The sequence below is a fragment of the Notolepis coatsorum genome (genome assembly GCF_963971535.1).
Source record: "Notolepis coatsorum genome assembly, chromosome: 4".
NCBI classification, from domain to species: domain Eukaryota; kingdom Metazoa; phylum Chordata; class Actinopteri; order Aulopiformes; family Paralepididae; genus Notolepis; species Notolepis coatsorum.
In genome coordinates this window covers 88,474,342-88,493,705 of record NC_140168.1, presented here as the reverse complement: position 1 = coordinate 88,493,705, position 19,364 = coordinate 88,474,342, and the positions used below count along the sequence as shown (strand labels likewise).

General features: G+C 45.9%; 1 protein-coding gene across 1 annotated transcript in view; it reads left to right on the top strand.

Moving 5' to 3' along the window:
* Positions 1-2,824: 2,824 nt before the first annotated feature.
* Positions 2,825-19,364, top strand: part of gsdmea (gasdermin Ea) — a gene marked incomplete at its 3' end in the record, with an annotated part of 78,005 nt that continues 61,465 nt past the window's right edge. Inside the window, exon 1 of the mRNA XM_084312022.1 lies at positions 2,825-2,889. The remainder of the gene's footprint in view (positions 2,890-19,364) is intronic.

Here is a 19,364-nt window from a genome sequence, read left to right as displayed (position 1 = left end):
TTAATTTTATACTCTCATCCAGACCATTCCAGAGTGATACCCCACAAACTGCAATGCACATACTTTTAAGAGTTGTACGTACCATAGGTTGCTTTAAAGCTAATGTCCCTCTAAAATTATAAACACTCTCTAGCCATGAAATATTTTTTAATGTTGCTTGGTGTAATTTGTTTTTTATTGCCAGAAACATAATTTGTGCAGATTTTAATTTGATTAAGTCCATGAATTTTAATGTTTGACTCTTTACAAACAGACTATTTGTGTGATCTAAATATCTACCATGATGTACTATCCGTATGGCTCTTTTTTGCAGTGTGCATATCTTTTGTAAGTTGCTTTTATAAGTATTTCCCCAGGTTTCAACACAATATGATAGATATGGTACAATAAGTGTGCAATATAATGTATATAGAGTTTTCTGATTCAGGATATATCTAGTCTTGCCCAGTATACCAATACTTCTCACTAACTTTGAACACAAATATTTTATATGGGGTTTCCAGCAGAGTTTGTGGTCTATTAAAACCCCTAGAAACTTGTTTGTATGTACTCTCTCAATTTTTACATGATACATTTTCAGTTGAGGATCAGTGTTTATTTTACAATTTCCAAATATCATGACATTTTTTTTTTCAAATTGAGTGATAACTTATTTGTGTCAAACCAACCTTTTAATTGGTCCATTTCTTTGTTTGCCACTTCTAAAAGCTGCTGAAGGTCATCCCCCGAACATAAAATGTTTGTGTCATCCGCAAAGACAAGTTTCAGTATGTCAGATACTTTACATATATCATTTATGTATAAAATGAACAATTTGGGTCCCAATACTGCCCCCTGTGGAACACCACAGGTAATGTTTAAGCATTGTGACTTATGCTGACCCATCTGAACAGATTGCTGCCTGTTACTAATATAGCTTTTCAGCCACTCTAGAGCAACCCCTCTGACACCAAACCTGTACATCTTTTTCAGTAAAATCTCATGATCTATTGTATTAAAAGCTTTTTTTTTAGGTCAATGAATATTCCTAATACATGTTTATTTCTCTCTATACCGTCCATTATTTCCTCTACAAGCTCCATTAATGCCATGGAAGTTTCAGGCCATCAGAGATAGTAGGCTTACTGGGCTTCAGGCCAGTAATATATATTATGCATACTAGGCTTCAGGCCAAAGGAGGTATTAGGCTTAACCCGTTCACTACCAAAGGGTTAACGGTTAACCCTTTCACTGTGACAATACAGAAGGTTAACACTTTCACTGCCACACGACGAATGGTTAACCCTTTCACAACCATACTACAGAAGTGTGCCTGTTGCGTGCTAGTGGACGGGTAGTGAAAGGGTTAACTAGCTTTAGGCAGGGCTACTCAGCTACAGTACAGATGTAGGCATAACCAGGGAACAGTGAGGGGGTTATCTGTGGGTTTGAAGCCCACACCCCACGCGCACCCTCGCTCAAAGGCCTCACGACGCTTATCATCACTGACATGCTGCCAGCGAGCGACTACACGCATAGCATACACAGTTACACACACACGTACTTCTATACCTCAACTGCATTCAGCTCAAAGGAGTAGCTGTGTCCTTCAACCTCCAACGCACCGCATGTAACTGTGGTGTGTGTCAATACAACCATGTTATGGTTTCCTTCCCTTCAGATGTATCAATGAGGATGTGGCCTGGCTTTGTTTGACATGTTTATTTATTTTTATTTATTTATTTTTTATTTATTTTTTTTCTTCTCAGGGACAGTGCACATTAATCAACATCTTCAGTTTCCACATCAATGTAAATGTGCCAGAATTGGCTAATTGGCTAGTTTTCATCGGTAGTCCCTGCCTACCATGCACGTCTTTTAATTTATGGTGTGGCAGGAAACCAGAGTACCCAGAGGAAACCCACGTGAACACGGGGAGAACATGCAAACTCCACACAGAAAGGCCTCCTGCTGGGATTGGAACCCAGGACCTACTTGCTGTGGTGCTGAGTGGATATTCCCACCTTTGACACTTCGGAGCCACAGTGGTTAAACTAAATACAAATACAATTATTATGTAAACCACTAGTAAATGAAAAGATGATGTCTTTCTTACTATTAGTGTTCGAGTCAGGTGTGCGGCTCCATCACTTTGAGTCATTGTCCTAAGTTAGTGTATTGTGCTCTTGTATGTTTTTCTTTTTTATTTGATCTTTATTTCAATTTGAATTCCAATTTATATATTTAAAGATGGGCACAATGCACATTGATGAACATTTATATGTAAACGTGCCAGATTGTAGCTATAAGCTCGTGTCCATCTGTAGTGCCTTTGCAGGTTGATGTGAACACAAAACATGCAAAGAACATGCAATACAGAGACAATAAACAATGAACATAATCATGCAGTACACAGACCACACGCTGGACAAAATAAACAACAAAAACAAATAAATGTACATAACCTTATTACAACAAAACTGACATGACAATACACAGGACTTGACAAACAATTTAAAACAAAACTGACATGACAATACACAGGACTTGACACAAACAATTAACACTGTATGGTGACCTATGTATATATTATGTACAGTAGGCAATATTGTATATGTTAAACCAAATCAATCGAGGCAAATCTGTTCATCCCAGGCTGTAACACACACACACACACTGCTCATATGATAGTAATTACCTCGCCAGTGAGTGGGACTGGGAGGCGTGGCAGAGCCTCTGAAATGGCACAACTGTAGCTCTACAGTACAGTACAGTATAGCCTGCTACCCGGCAACGCTCTGCTCCAATCGATATTTACTGACGCAGATAAAAGAAGAAGAAAACTCGTTCTGCCTGCAGCCCTTTGGTTTCTCACCCACGACCACCCAAGTTTACTTCCATGCGCTAACGGTACGTATAGGCTACAGTATAACGGTCATTGTTTTCCAGTCCAGTTTCCAAACGCTGTCCTAAACTTGTCGACTCCCGATTTGTTTATAAGCTAAGGTAAGCTACAGCTTTGTTTTTGTTTCATTATACCTTTAGATGTGTGCGTCATGATGACACAGAAGTTTCATAAATTAAAGCGTCTTTCTTGACCAAGTGTCACCTTGACAGTTAACTTATTGCTATTCAGAAAATAAATAGTGTTTCCTTGTCCTGTTATTTACCACATTCATAATCCAAGTCGCGCAGCATATTCCCAAATAGACCATGATGGAAATTGCGCAGCGCGTTTTGGTTGCCAATTTAAACCACGTAAACCCAATTAAGAGCAACGGGGGGAAATCCCTGACACAGGCGCGCGGCGCACACACACAACACACGAATCCCCCACCCCACCCACCTGACCTACCCAACCCTCCACCCCTCCTACTGTACCAACCTCCTCCAATGTACAGTTTCTTCGTTAAATGTATACTCTCTTTTTTAGACTCTTGTATCAAAAACAGTACTGTATTTGTAAATCTGGTATGTCATAAATGTAGCAGTACTGTATCTGTATGTCTTTCTCTGGTCTGCATCCCCTTAACAGTGTATTGAGCTGTACTGTATTGTACCCATTCTGCAATCTGTTAATAACATTTTCAATCAATCAATCATGTCCAGAAACTCCACACACATGGACAGGGGCGTAGCTGTAGATTCTGGGCCCCATGAAAGAATGTATTTTGTCGGGCCCCAGTGAATCCAAGCGCGAGATTTTTTTTTGCCATTTATTTATTGATGAAAACGCATAATATGGTTTTTACCTATACATTCGGATCAGCAGTTCAGCACCTGCACTGTTGGTGGGTGAGCCTAGTAAAGGATGTCGCATTGCATTCATCTTCAATGAATGGACCAATGCAATAGTCTACCAAAGCCCCCCCACTCTCTATATATATCTCTCACACACACACACACACACACACACACACACACACACACACACACACACACACACACACACTTCAGAAAAAAACATAGTATCAATGAGAGCATCAATAATACACCTGAGTGATGTCTAGTAAAAAAAAAAATGTTGGCCCCCCCCCCCCCCCAGTGCTGGGCCCTTGGAATCATCCTAAGCCCCCCCCCCCAGCTACGCCCCTGCATCTGGGTCTCATCCCGGTAGCCACACAGACACAGTGCATGATAACTTACATTTCTACGGGTTTAGCCCTTGGCTTTCGGTACACATATTATATAAGTAAGTCGGCTGTTGCAGAAAACGGGGGGGGGGGGGGGTACCCTACTGAGTTTGGGGTTAGTGCACTGCCGAGATTCCCCACTGATTAATAATACTGACATGAATAATACCCACATACAAATATGACTCAATACTTAAGTATCCCAGCTACAGGAGAAGGGTAACAGGTGGTATTGGGTCAGGGGAAGTCTGAAGAAGTGTTTTATTCTTGGGTGTGGGCTGTGGGGTAGCCAGGCAGGGATTGAACCCTTTCACTACCTCTATACAAAAATAATTCAGGTTAAGCATTTCCGACATACTGTAGCTAAACGACAGCCGCAATGCAAATTTTTACAAACCCAACTAAAAGCACAACAATCTTAAAAAGTTAAAGGACAAAGGGACACGACCAAATATACCATAGTCAAGCATACAGATAACATTTGCGGCATATCTTCCACTTACTCTTGACAACAAGCAGAACAATAGAAACAAGCACAGAGAACAGAGAATAGCACACCCATGCATTAAGACAGACAAGCGAGAGGCATAAAGCAATATAGCAGGGAGAGGGGCACCATGACAGACAGGGGGTTGGGGATTGATTGATTGATTGATTGAAAACTTTATTAACAGATTGCAGAATGGGTACAGTACAGTACAGCTCAATGTATACAATTGTTAAGGGGATGCAGACCAGAGAAAGACTTTCGTCTTGTTTACATCAGGGTCCCCAATTTTCAATTCATCATAACATATATGACATACACGACTTACAGATAGACAGTAGGCCTACTGCTACATCTATACATTTATGACATACCAGATTTGCAAATACAGTACTGTTTGTGATACAAAAAGAGTCTAGAAAAGAGAGTATATACATTTGACAAAGAAACTGCACCTCCTCATCCATCACCCTCAACATAGGGGCCCCCCAGGGCTGTGTTCTGAGTCCCCTCCTCTACTCCCTGTACACACACGACTGTGTGGCTCAGCGGAGTAGCAATACAATCATCAAATTTGCTGACGACACAGTGGTGGTGGGCCTGATCTCTGCCAACGACGAGAGGGCCTACCTGGAAGAGGTCAAGGTCCTGGCGGGATGGTGCCAGGAAAACAGCCTCTCCCTGAACGTCAGCAAAACAAAGGAGATGATTGTGGACTTCAGGAGGTCGGGGGTCAAGGACTACAGCCCCCTCAGCATCGACGGGGCACCGGTTGAGAGAGTCAACAGCTTTAAGTACCTCGGAGCCTACATATCCGAGGACTTGACATGGACCACACACATTGATAGTGTTGTGAAGAAGGCACGACAACGCCTCTACTTCCTCAGGCGCCTAAGGAAGTTCCAAGTCAGTCAGAAAATCCTTAAGAACTTCTACTCATGTACAATAGAGAGCATCTTGACCGGCAACATCACCTCCTGGTTTGGGAATAGCACTGCACAAGACCGAAGCAGACTACAAAGAGTGACGTGTTCAGCCGAACGCACAATTGGAGGGGGGCTCCCCACCCTCCAGAACATTTACTACAAGCGTTGCAAGGGCAAGGCTAAGAGAATCATTAAAGACTCCAGTCACCCGAACAACTGCCTCTTTGAACTGCTGCGGTCAGGCAAGCGATACCGGAGTCTCAAGGCGAGCACAGAAAGACTCAGAAGAAGCTTCTATCCCCAGGCCATCAGGCTGCTAAACGAACAATGAATGAACACTACACAACAACAACCACCAAACGCACATAGCACACACATCCACACGCACACACTCACTTTAAACAAACACACTGTAGCACCCACTCCACACACTTTATAGCACACACCCACTTTAAACAAAACACACTGTAGCACCCACTCCCCACACTTTATATTTATGGATGAAGGATTGCACTACAACTCGTACACCTTACTGTAAATTGTACCTAAAATTGTACCTCATCCCATTTCTGCTTTGCACTAGATAGTACTGTACATTAGTACACTGCATAGTATTGTATATTATATGGTAACTCAGAACATTGTACATATGTCTATACCGAACACTGTGACCTCATTTTTCTTCTTCTAAATTACATGCTATATTATGTTATTATGTTATTTGATACTATCTTGTCTAGCACAGTCTCTGGAGCGTAACAGTAAGAAGCATTTTGTATGAAAGTATTCTGTACTTCTGTATGACAACTATTAAAGAACTTGAACTTGAACTTGAACTGTACATTGGAGGAGGTTGGGTAGGTGGGGTGGGGTTGGGTGGGTGGGGGACACTGTACAACTGTACAAGCAAAACTGTACATTGGAATATTGACAAAACCATACTTGGTAATTTACTGTACATTGGATGGGGTTGGGTTAGGACATTTACAGGGGCCAGTTTCGAATTGCAGTCTCCCGTAGGTGTTTTTTGAGAGTGGTTTTGAAAGTGGGTAGTGATTCACATTCCTTTACAGCTTTGGGTAGGGCGTTCCACATTGATGTGGGATAATTGCGAAACGTGTTACTGGGTTGAGAAACAGTTGCAGGAATCAGTAATACTGTTCATAAGAAAGTGCTTGAATGCTGACTTGGGCATAAAGGTGACCAGTTTGAGTGTTTTCTGTAGGTGTAAAAATGTCAACCATGTCCTTGTTGCAAGATATATTGAGGCTGGTGATTGTCCCGTTTCCTCTGTTCAAACGATCCAAGAAGATAAGATAAGAATAAACTTTACAGTGTAAACAAAAAAGAAAAAGATATATATACAATCATTCATTCATTCATTCATTCAGTTAGTTAGTAAAAAGGACTTCAGACAAAATATGACAATACATATTTCAAAAGCTTCAAAAAGCTTCATATTGTACCTTTCCCTTGAATTGCACCTTGCCTTAATTAAATTGCAACAAGATTTGGACTTGGACAAGAAAGAAAGAGGTGACAGCCCAGTTAACACTTTCCCGGCCACTTGGATGCGTCTAATCTCACGCTAAACGGCCAGCATTTCATAATAGACTTGCACAGTCCGTGGGGCTGTTTGTAGAGCTAAATCTATACTTTATAATATTGCTATCTGTCCATTCTCATTGTCAATTGAGACCATAAACCGTCCCTTCAAAATGGCTTAAAGAAATAATTTTATAGCGTCTTGAATATAAACGTTATAAGGGATTTCGGCTAGGATATTTCCTGGAAGGTGAGATACAGGCCGCTAAGCTACTAACGTTAAATCCAATGGCATTTCGGATATACAGAAGCTACAGTTAAAACTCAAACTGCATATGATCGGTATTGATGGTCCACCATGAATGCATGAAGGGGGGGGGCGGGGGACGTCGTTTCTGATTATTGATTACCAATAACCGTGTTAGCCTCAGTAGCCACATTCGTTGACCGGGTGGATGGCTATCAAAACAATGCCTGATCAGCGTGTAATTTACGTGAAAAAGATCTTACCGTGGGCCGGTTGGATCCCCCAGAGCATTTCCCAGTTATCGATCGCCATCTGGTAGATCGATATGTCCATTGGCTGATGATATATTCCTTTACTGCATAGTGAAATCCGCGTCCCAAAAGGTATTCCAAGCTACTATGCTGCACATCCAGAATCCAGCTACTGGAAACTACATTGAAAGTAAAAAAAAATAATGCACCGTTCTGCCACAGGCCACACTGCATTATCGAGACAGCGCCCCTAAGAGGATCTGGCCGGTAATGCACTTTTCAGAATTCAAAGAGTAGGGTACTTCTGCAGTGCCGCTCAGTGACCTTGAGTAGGTTATTAAAATGGAATAAAAACCAAAACAACCTTGCCACGGACATGTCCGTGGTTGGTCCTTTAAGCATGGATTCGAACCACGGATTTATCCGTGGCCCGTCCCAAATGTGTTAAGTGGCACCTCAAAGGAATAGACCTCTAGTGTTATTTAGGAGAGCGATGGATGTAGGAAGGAAGGAGAGCTTGTAGCGGTTGCTCTTGTATCTACTTGCTCTGTCTGAACCGTCTCCCTGAGGGATGAACTTTGTATTCATATAATATATGTTTTTTTTGTATAATTTTTTTTTATTTAACACATTGGCGGCCACTGGGATGCGTCTAATATCACTCTAGACGACCAGCATATGTAAACAGACTTGCACAGTCCGTGGGGCTGTTTGTAGAGCAAAATCTATACTTTATAGTATTGCTATCTGTCCATTCTCATTGTCAATTGAGACCATACACCTTCCCTTCAAAATGGCTTAAAGAAATCATTTTTTCATCAATACGTTCTCATTTTATAGCGCCGTGAATATAAGCGTTATACGGCATTTGGTCTAGTATATTTCCTGGAAGGCTGGATAAAGGGCTAATAGCTACTAACGTTATATCCAATGGCATTTCCGTTATACAGAAGCTACAGTTAAAACTCAAACTGCATATGATCGGTACGATCCTCAAGCATGTATGCATGAAAGGGGGGGGGGGGGGGGGGGGGACATCGTTTCTGATGATTGATTACCAATAACCGTGTTCGTCTAAGTAGCCACATACGCTGATCGCCTGGTTGAGTATCATAGCAAGCTCTGATCAGCATGTAATTTACGTGAAAAAGATCTTACCATGAGCCGGTTGGATCCCCCCGAGCATTTCCCAGTTATCGATCGCCATCTGGTAAATCGATATGTCCATTGGCTGATGATAAATCCCCTTACTGCATCGTGAAATCCGTGATCCAAAACGTATTCCGTGCAACAGACAATAGCGATCGCTTCAGGTGAGTAGTAAACTACATTAGAGATAAAAAAAAAAAAGACAGCTTCTGCCACAGAGAACACTGCATTATCGATACAGCGCCCCTAAGAGGATCTGGCCGGTAATACACTTTGTCGAATTCAATGAGTAGTGTTACAAAGGGTCAGATTAAACCGAATATATATATTTATTGCCTGAGAACTCATGTATAATATTTGTATATCGTTTGATATCCCTTGTGTATTCTTTGTACATATATACGGAATATCCCTTTAGTCTACAGGACAGAGCATAATATTTGTTCTCCTATTGGAAGCGATCCCCTAGGCGCCAGTGACTTACCCCTAGAGCTGACTTGAAAGCTACCGACACGAACATGTCCCAACTAGCCCCGGTTCCGCGTAGGAATACGGCTACCGAAATACGAATGGTACTATTTGTTCACCGTGCACATAAATAGGGCGCAAGAAATGTAGAATTCCTCTTAGTCCCTTGTCCCGTTCAGTCTCGTTCAGTTCCAGTTATCCAAGTGACGTCTCTCCCCACTACGCAACGTGGGCAGGGTAGGGCTCGCATCGCCCCAAGATAGAGTCTCGTGTTATCCTAATACGTTTGTTTAACGTATCGTTCGCTATTTATTAGTAAACCTTCATTACGAGTCAAAGACCACGTGAAGTGGGTAATTGTGCGTCTACATAGAGCATTTATTGCCGCGTACTAATAGGATAGTAACGTCAAGTTCAACCGTGCACTACCGCGCACCGGAGGATACCTACACCGGACCAGCAGAGCCACTTTCCGGCAAGGATTATTATTCTTCATTCTTCACCAAGCTGCTGGAGCAGAGAACCGCCTACCCCGCTGCTACTGTGGGATCTACACATGTTCGTGAGACCATCACTCGAGCCCGTCTCTGTCGTACCAGAGGCTCCACGGCTTTCACCTACGCGGCGCGCACCCTGGGACCAGGCTGCCTTTCCCCGCTGCTCCAGGGAGTAAGATCGCCTCCGTGGACCCTTGACTTTCATAGAGCATTGCCTCCCCCTGCTGGCTTACAACCGGTAGTACACCCCCCTTCCCAGAATATCCCTAGATCTAATTCCTAACTTTCATTATTGATTTGCCTGCACATTCTTTGCCTTATAAGCGCATCTAACGTGACCAAAGTAATGTAATATCATATTCTTTGATGTAATAAATATTCTAAACGAGTATTTGTGTGGAAACCGTGTTATTGTGGAAGTGTTCTAATCTAATATACCTTTGTACAGTATTGGCCAGTAATGTACAAGACGGTAGTAGTTTAATGATACTAATACTTGATTAATACAGTCAGGGAATTGTACCCCTCAGTTACAATTGGTCCTTCGAGCCGGATAATAATTAGCGTAATATTAATATAATATTAATATTGACATGGCCGATGACGAACACTCCACAAACGGTTCTCCTAAGCTAGATCGCCCGCAGCGCAGACGGCAGCCACCTCCCTATCTAGAGGCATACGCTGTCAGTCCAATACCTAGCTTTAAAGGGAAGTTAAACGCGGAAAAAGTAGAAAGTAAAATTATGTCCGACCCTAACAACCAGGCTACCCCGCCAACAGAGGCCCTAGTGGGTTCTAATGTAACTGACCAAGCTCACGGTGGGGACCAGGAGGGAACTGACACGACTTTACCCCCAGACAATACAGAAGAAATAGTCCCCGATCAGCTCCGGGAGGAAGACAACCCTAAAGAGACGCGCACCCAGGAGACGGATCTCCTCGGTACGCAACAGGAGAACGGATCTCCAACAAGTACTGCCGGGAGCCGATCGCCCCGAACGGCGTCTTCCCCCAGCGAGGCGGACAAGATGCTGGCGCAGGCACTCATCGCCACCCTGGCAGCCTCCACCGAACGCGATCGACTTCAAGCGCAACAGACGTGCGAGCGCGAACATTTTGCAGGCGAGCGAGAGCGCTTCCAGGCGCAACAAAGGAGTGAAGACGACCGAATAAGACTGGAGACCAGACGCCTCCAGACAGAAGAGAACATTGAGAGAAGCCGCGCCGACGTCGCAAATGCACAGCTCCACGCTGCCCATGCCAGCGCCAATGCCCAGCGCGACGTCGCCAACGCACAGCGCGACGCTGCCCAGGCCAGCGCCAATGCGCAGCGCGACATCGCCAATGCCCAGCGCGAAGCAGCGCGCGACGCAGCCCATGCCCGGCGCGAGGCAGAGCGCGACCGGCTGCAGGCGGAGCTGATGGACAAACTGGTTGCCATGGCGACACCCCCTCACTCCGCACGGAGCTCCCAGAGATCGTCAAGACATGGGTCTAGGACACATTCCCCTACCCGACGAAGCGACCCGGGACCCCGCCAACAGGAGGATCCTGTCCACGTCTCCGAACCCCCTCCCCAGCCGGTCCATACGAGACCTAGCAACCGGGAAGAATCGGACCACGCAGAGAGACTGAACAGAAGACTCCAGGTCCTAGCAGAGGAAGAGGAGGAGGAAGAGGAGGAATGTCAAGCCGACCAGCAGCAACGCGCTCTGGCCCAGGAGGCCCAGTACAGCCCCGACCAGCAGCAACGTACTCAGGACCAGGAGGTCCAGTACAGCCCAGAAGTCAGCCCTGAGGCCCTGCGCTACAAACCCCCGACTCAACTCACGGGTGAGTTTGACGCACCGTCAGCCCCGAGGAACAGCACCTGGGTACCCGACCTTCGGTACCCACCAAGTACCAGCCCAAGACGACACGCAAGAGGAGACTCGCCTAGGAGGCCTCTCCCCCAACGCTCACCGATGTGCCAGTCATCCATGACATCATACATTGGCACACCGACGTTTCAAGACTTCACCCATGAGAATCGAGCACAGTATACGGAGCTCCGGATGTGCTTAGAGACAATGATGGTGGATGTCGCTGATGAACGCCACAAGTATGCAATATTACTGCAGCACCTGAAAGTGCCCCGGGCGCACAATATAGCGCTAGCCTATGCCACCTCTACGACCCCATACACCGCGGCTCTAGCAGCGCTGGACCAGAGATATGGACGTATATGGGATTACGTAATAGAAGAGATAAGGCATATTGACCGCTTACCCCCAGCAACAGACAATCGCTCACTAGACGACCTGTCTATAAAAGTACAGTCCCTGGTAGGGATGCTGGGAGCGCAACGAGAAAAGGGTATGCACGAGCTATACGCCAACTCTAACGTCGAGAGGATTTTAGAGAAGCTGCCGCCCGCCAGACAGGAGCGCTTCAGGCGGCAAAGAGACCACCGTGATCCTAACGGTCCAGAACCATCCCTCCTAGACTTGGCCGACTTCCTGGCGAGAGAAGTCAGCAGCCTACGATTGGATACGTTCGTGCGGAGCACACCAAGCTCCAGAGAGGGACCTAGGAGAGTAAACGATGGCCGAAGATCGGTGACTGTTATGCACCAAGCCGAATCAGTACCGCAGCACCAGAACCACAACACCCCCTCGACGAAAGAGGACCAGTGGAAGATTGAGTGCCAGTACTGTGAGGGAGAACATCGGCTCTATCAGTGCGAAGATTTCAAGAAGCTGACCACGGATGATGTGAGCCAGTGGGTCAAGGACCACCGCCGCTGCTTCCGCTGCGCGCGCAGCCACCTAGCAGCTGAGTGCCGCTTGAAAAAGAAGTGCAGCAGGTGCGGTGGCACCCACCTGGAGGTCCTGCATGACATCAACAAGCGTCAGCCAGGACAACCGAGTGGGCCCGTCGCGGTAATGTACCATGCCGAGGTGGTGGCACCAGAACCAAAGTTCCACCAGACCGCTCCCTGGTGTCCCGACTGCTACGGCAGACACTGGGAGTCAAGGTGCGACTCGTACCATATAGAGTCTACGTCACCACCCACAGGAGTGCTCCACATTGACCAGCACAGCGGGACCCCCCGTGTGCTCCTCAAAGTGGTCAGAGTGCTCCTGAGCCACGAGGACAAGGTCCTGGACACTTACGCCGTCCTGGACGATGGGTCCGAAAAGACTCTCCTCCTCGCTTCCGCAGCAGCCCAGTTGGGCCTGCGGGGTGTCAAAGATACAATGACCATACGCACCATCAGAAGGGACCATAAGACCATAAAGGGTGAAAAGGTCTCCTTCGAGATAGCAGCGGTGGACCAGCCCGAGAAGCATTATAGTATAAGCAACGTCTTCACCAGCCACGACATAGGCCTGTCGCAGTACACCTACCCCATCCCACAGCTGATGGCTAAGTATGGGCACCTACGTCAACTACCTATACCGCTTATCGACGGCGCCACACCGACCCTGCTCATCGGCTCCGACCACGCGGACCTCATTCTCCCAATTGAGGCGGCCCACGTCGGACCCAAAGGATGCCCGGTCGCGGTTCAGACCCGACTGGGATGGACGCTCCAAGGCCCCCTCTACGGACTTGACAGTCAACCCACGTCTACAAGCTGCCTACACACAGAGGCGAGCGACACCGGCCTCTCCCCCGTACAGCAGAGGCTATTGACATTAAGCGAGAGGCCCGTGAGAGAACCGTGGGTACCAGAGGGAGTTCGGAACTCCACCCCCCTCAGCTGCGCTTCAGACGTAGCTGACCTCGAACCCAGCACCCCAAGCGACTCCTTGACGGGGCGGCCGGGACCGGCCCCTCCTCACACGGGGTACAGAGCGAACAAGAGAAACAGACGGAGGAGGAGAAAGCACAGCCAAGCACAGATCAAAGCAGTCTCAGGCCCGCTTCCTCCTAAGCCCCCCTTCATCCCGTCCAGTCGTCATGACCATAGACCAGTCACCACCCCGAGCTGCGTGGCCGGCCGGCCGCGTAAGCAAAGTGACCACTGGTGCCGACGGAAAGGTCAGAGTGGCAGAAGTGCTCGGCCAAGGGCGGATCTACAACCGACCCGTGGCGAGGCTGATAGAGTCGCCAAGGCTCCCCGACTCGCCTAATGACGACCATGACCCCTGACTTTGTGAACTGCCCGACCCCTCACAGACATTGAGTAGTGGACAGTGCGGTTAATCTGTCTCTGCTTAGCTAATTAGGTGGGACTAATTAGGGGGCGGCTGTTACAAAGGGTCAGATTAAACCGAATATATATATTTATTGCCTGAGATCCCATGTATAATATTTGTATATCGTTTGATATCCCTTGTGTATTCTTTGTACATATATACGGAATATCCCTTTAGTCTACAGGACAGACCATAATATTCGTTCTCCTATTGGAAGCGATCCCCTAGGCGCCAGTGACTTACCCCTAGAGCTGACTTGAAAGCTACCGACACGAACATGTCCCAACTAGCCCCGGTTCCGCGTAGGAATACGGCTACCGAAATACGAATGGTACTATTTGTTCACCGTGCACATAAATAGGGCGCAAGAAATGTAGAATTCCTCTTAGTCCCTTGTCCCGTTCAGTCTCGTTCAGTTCCAGTTATCCAAGTGACATCTCTCCCCACTACGCAACGTGGGCAGAGTAGGGCTCGCATCGCCCCAAGATAGAGTCTCGTGTTATCCTAATACGTTTGTTTATCGTATCGTTCGCTATTTATTAGTAAACCTTCATTACGAGTCAAAGACCACGTGAAGTGGGTAATTGTGCGTCTACATAGAGCATTTATTGCCGCGTACTAATAGGATAGTAACGTCAAGTTCAACCGTTCACTACCGCGCACCGGAGGATACCTACACCGGACCAGCAGAGCCACTTTCCGGCAAGGATTATTATTCTTCATTCTTCACCAAGCTGCTGGAGCAGAGAACCGCCTACCCCGCTGCTACTGTGGGATCTACACATGTTCGTGAGACCATCACTCGAGCCCGTCTCTGTCGTACCAGAGGCTCCACGGCTTTCACCTACGCGGCGCGCACCCTGGGACCAGGCTGCCTTTCCCCGCTGCTCCAGGGAGTAAGATCGCCTCCGTGGACCCTTGACTTTCATAGAGCATTGCCTCCCCCTGCTGGCTTACAACCGGTAGTACACCCCCCTTCCCAGAATATCCCTAGATCTAATTCCTAACTTTCATTATTGATTTGCCTGCACATTCTTTGCCTTATAAGCGCATCTAACGTGACCAAAGTAATGTAATATCATATTCTTTGATGTAATAAATATTCTAAACGAGTATTTGTGTGGAAACCGTGTTATTGTGGAAGTGTTCTAATCTAATATACCTTTGTACGGTATTGGCCAGTAATGTACAAGACGGTAGTAGTTTAATGATACTAATACTTGATTAATACAGTCAGGGAATTGTACCCCTCAGTTACAAGTAGGGTACATCTGCAGTGCAGCTCGGCAACCTTGAATAGGTTATTAAAATGGAATAAAAGCCAAAACAAGCTTCCCACAGACTTATCCGTGGTCTGTCCTCAACGGGTGGATTCGAAACACGGATTTATCCGTGCTTCGTCCCCAATGTGTTAAAATGTTTAACAACAACAACAACAAACAACACAATATCAACAGTAACAACAACAATAATAATAATAATAATGGCACAACAATAATAAATTATAAATACAGATCTAAACTTAACACTTTAACCGCCGAAAACGCCGGAACTCGTCATTCCCCGCCATGCTCATTCCGCCGAGGACGCCTTAACTCGTCTTTGATGTCAATATTTCAAAAATCTGTCATCGAAATCATATTTCCTTTCCGGGGCCCTGAGACACAAGTGTGATCTCCTCTCAACTCTCTAGCGGTTCAAGAGCGCCATCTGGTGGCCGATCGGCAGATTGCCAACCGGATATTAACCTTTGAACCAGTAGTACTGCAAATGTGGTCCGGCCACTCTCTATAGCTCCCGCGACTCCATCTTGAAACACTGGATAATAGATTGCTCGCCCTAACTCAATAAACAACGTTATTTGGACGTATATACTATTATACAACCTGGAAATGGATCGGGCATTTCTACATCCCATAATCGAAAACGGTCTACTCCACGCTGATCGTCCAACGGCGCGAGGAACATACGGTAAGATTCAGCGTTATATTCTAACGTGTTCAATATAAACTGCTATGATGAACATATGACCCACTCTGGATGAATCATCTAACGTTGCCCACGGAATTATAAACGATCCCCCGCCGATCCGGTCATCATCAGATCATACGTAGATCATTCTAGAAGTACGTCCAGTTGAAATTTTTCATCTTGCGCCGATCGCTACCAAACTGTATTTCATCATCAATATAATGCATTTAGGGCTATAAATCACGTTCTGAAGAAAGCTGCAGAAAACGATAAAAACATACTTATACTTTAGACCATATTTTAGTATGAATATGTGAATGAAAAAGTTTAATGTTGCTACACCCTGAACAATACATATAGGACATTGAATGGGCCATAATAATGGCAATGTAGCAATAGAATTTAAAAAGTTATACCCCTGCAAAGAAGGGGAACTTCTCCATAGACAAATAGAGCTGGCGAGGGATGGTAAATTATGACTTTAACCCATGGCGATCAAAGTGTTAACTAATAAATACAAAATACAAATATATCAAATAAAAATGTAAACCAAAAACACCACAAACACAAAGGACATTAGACAAACATACATATATGTATATGGTATTTTCTATTGCACAACGCTTTTCGCTTCTGCTTTCTCAGGTGCTATGCAGCAGGTGTCAATAATCATCATTATATAAGAGACGTTTTATTATATCACCGCCCCTAGGTGGCAGGGTGACTCTTTCGATTCCATATTGTTGTTCCTGATGGCTGCCTTGTGTTCTGCTATTCGCACCTTCAAATTTCATAGGTCTATGTTGGGCAAACAAAAATAAATTTGAAGGTGCGAATAGCAGAACACAAGGCAGCCATCAGGAACAACAATATGGATTATGCCATTGCTAGACACTACAAGGAGAGAGATCATGGATCTACAGCCTCCCTAAGGTTAATTGGAATCGAAAGAGTCACCCTGCCACCTAGGGGCGGTGATATAATAGGCGGCACGGTGGTGTAGTGGTTAACACTGTCGCCTCACAGCAAGAAGGTCCAGGGTTCGATTCCCGCTTGGGGACCAAGTTTCCATGGTGCCAGGTACCCAGGTGGGGTATCTCCCAGGCCTTTCTGTGTGGAGTTTGCATGTTCTCCCCGTGCTCGCAAGGGTTTCCCCCCCCGATAAGATAAACCCAATGGAAAAACATGCACAACAACAGATCGCTAACGCTGTGGCGTCCTTGACGAAGACGGACAGGAGCACTTGGATTGGTCCCCTGGCGCGGCTCACGTTGACGCCTGTCTGCTCCCGGCTGCCCTTGGGGGGGAAGGACGACGGGATGGGTTAATCGCAGAGACGAATCGCATCGGCGATTCTAAAGAGACAATGCATGCGTGTGTGTGTTCTGGTGTGTGTGCTAAAAACTAACCGCTGTGTGTACCGCTAAAAAACCTTGAGTGTCGTTGCATGCCGAATAAAGACCTCTGCAACAGGTCCTGTATTATTATAATAAAACTTCTCTTACAGAGGGAAGCGTATTGGATTTTTACTCTGAATTCTGTGGAACCCCATGGTCTAAATGAATCCCTCGAGCTGAATACATTTTTGTAATCACTACCCCAGGGGTTCTGTGTAACCTATGTGGGTGTAGTTTTAAATCTGTTTTAAATTGTTTGTCATATCTAATGACCTAGGTATTTGTCACTTCTCTCATATTGTGTTATTATAGATAATTTTCAAAATGAGTCTATGTGTATATATGTGGTCTTTATGCATCATATTTACACATGTGAGTTATATACATTACATCCTGCAAAATTAGAAATTAAATGTGATAATTGAGTAGCCAATGGGCTTGATGTGTTACGATGTGGGGTGGAGTATGCTGTATATAATGATGATTATTGACACCTGCTGCATAGCACCTGAGGAAGCAGAAGCGAAACGCGTTGTGCAATAAAAAAAATCAAAAACCAGTCCTGATGAGTGTGCGGTCCCTTCTTTCTTTTGAAGGTATTCAACTTTTAGTTTTATATATCTCTCTTGCGCTGACCTGCACCTCCAGTCGGGGTCCAACTAGATGTGCATGAGTTTTATTTAGTTTAATATATATATATATATATATATATATATATATATATATATATATATATATATATATATATATATATATATATATATATATATATATATATATATATATATATATATATATATAACAAAGCCTCTGTGCTCATACGGCACACATGTGGCGCGACGCACATGTCTCAGCGAAAAGTAAAGTATTGAAGTATTGGGGCGGCCGGGTAGCACAGCGGACTAAGCGTCTGTCTACCACCACAGAGACAGTGGGATCGAATCCAGCTGTGGTTCTTCTGGGTTGGCCGACCGTCCATACTAACACAATTGGCAGTGTTAGCGGGTGGGAGACCCGGCGAGGGTGGGTCCTGGTCGTTGTAAACAGCGACTCCTACAGTTCGGTCGGGGCGCCTGCACAGCAAGGGAAGGATCTAGAAGAGGTAGTGTGGGTAGTGTGACCTTCCACACGTTACACTCTCCCAGTGAGAGTCCGCGCTGCCAGGTGAAAAGAAGTGGTGGGCTGGCTACACATGTGTCGGAGGAAGCATGTGATAGTCTCCGCCCTCCCGGACCGACGGTAGGGGGTAGAGTGCGCAACGACCAGGAAGGGGATTGGGAATTGGCATAACGACTAACATTAGGATGGGAGAAAAAAAAATGGAAAAAGAAGGGGGAAAAAGTATTGAAGTATTGGTATCAGCTCCTGCATTTCAAACAGTAGTCATCCCTACCAGTATCCCCCCCACGTGATTTAACCCCATGTTCTCTGGTCCCCTTCCAACATTCCACACGTCAGTCTCGATAAAGATCCGACTTGTGCCTCCATTCTGCAACTCCGCCCCCACGGCCCAGGTCCCCTTTACGCCTGATTACTTTAAATATTTACACTGTGAAAACTGAGCTGCCAGGATTCAAAAGGTGAGGCGTGTGTGTGTGCGTGTGTGTGTGTGTGTGTGTGTGTGTGTGTGTGTGTGTGTGTGTGTGTGTGTGTGTGTGTGTGTGTATTTGGTTGTGCTTGGTGGTTCTCTGGCGTGCTAACATGTTCTGTGAGTGTGGTGCTGGGTGACTCACTGGTGTAGACACACGTGTGCATGCCCACCACAAGCACACACACACACACACACACACACACACGCACACACGCACGCACGCACGCACGCACGCACGCACACACACACACACACACACACACACACACACACACACACACACACACACACACACACACACACACACACACACACACACACACACACACACACACACACACACACACACACACACACACACACACACAGTGGCTCATAACCAGAACTCAGGGGTCGTCTGGTCAATCAGAAGGTTCCCGGTTCAATTCTGGCTCCTCCTGGGCAGCGTATTGAAGTGTCCTTGAGCAAGACACTTATTAAACCTCTAACTGCTCCTGATGACTAGGTTGGCACCTTGCATGGTTACCTCCACCCTC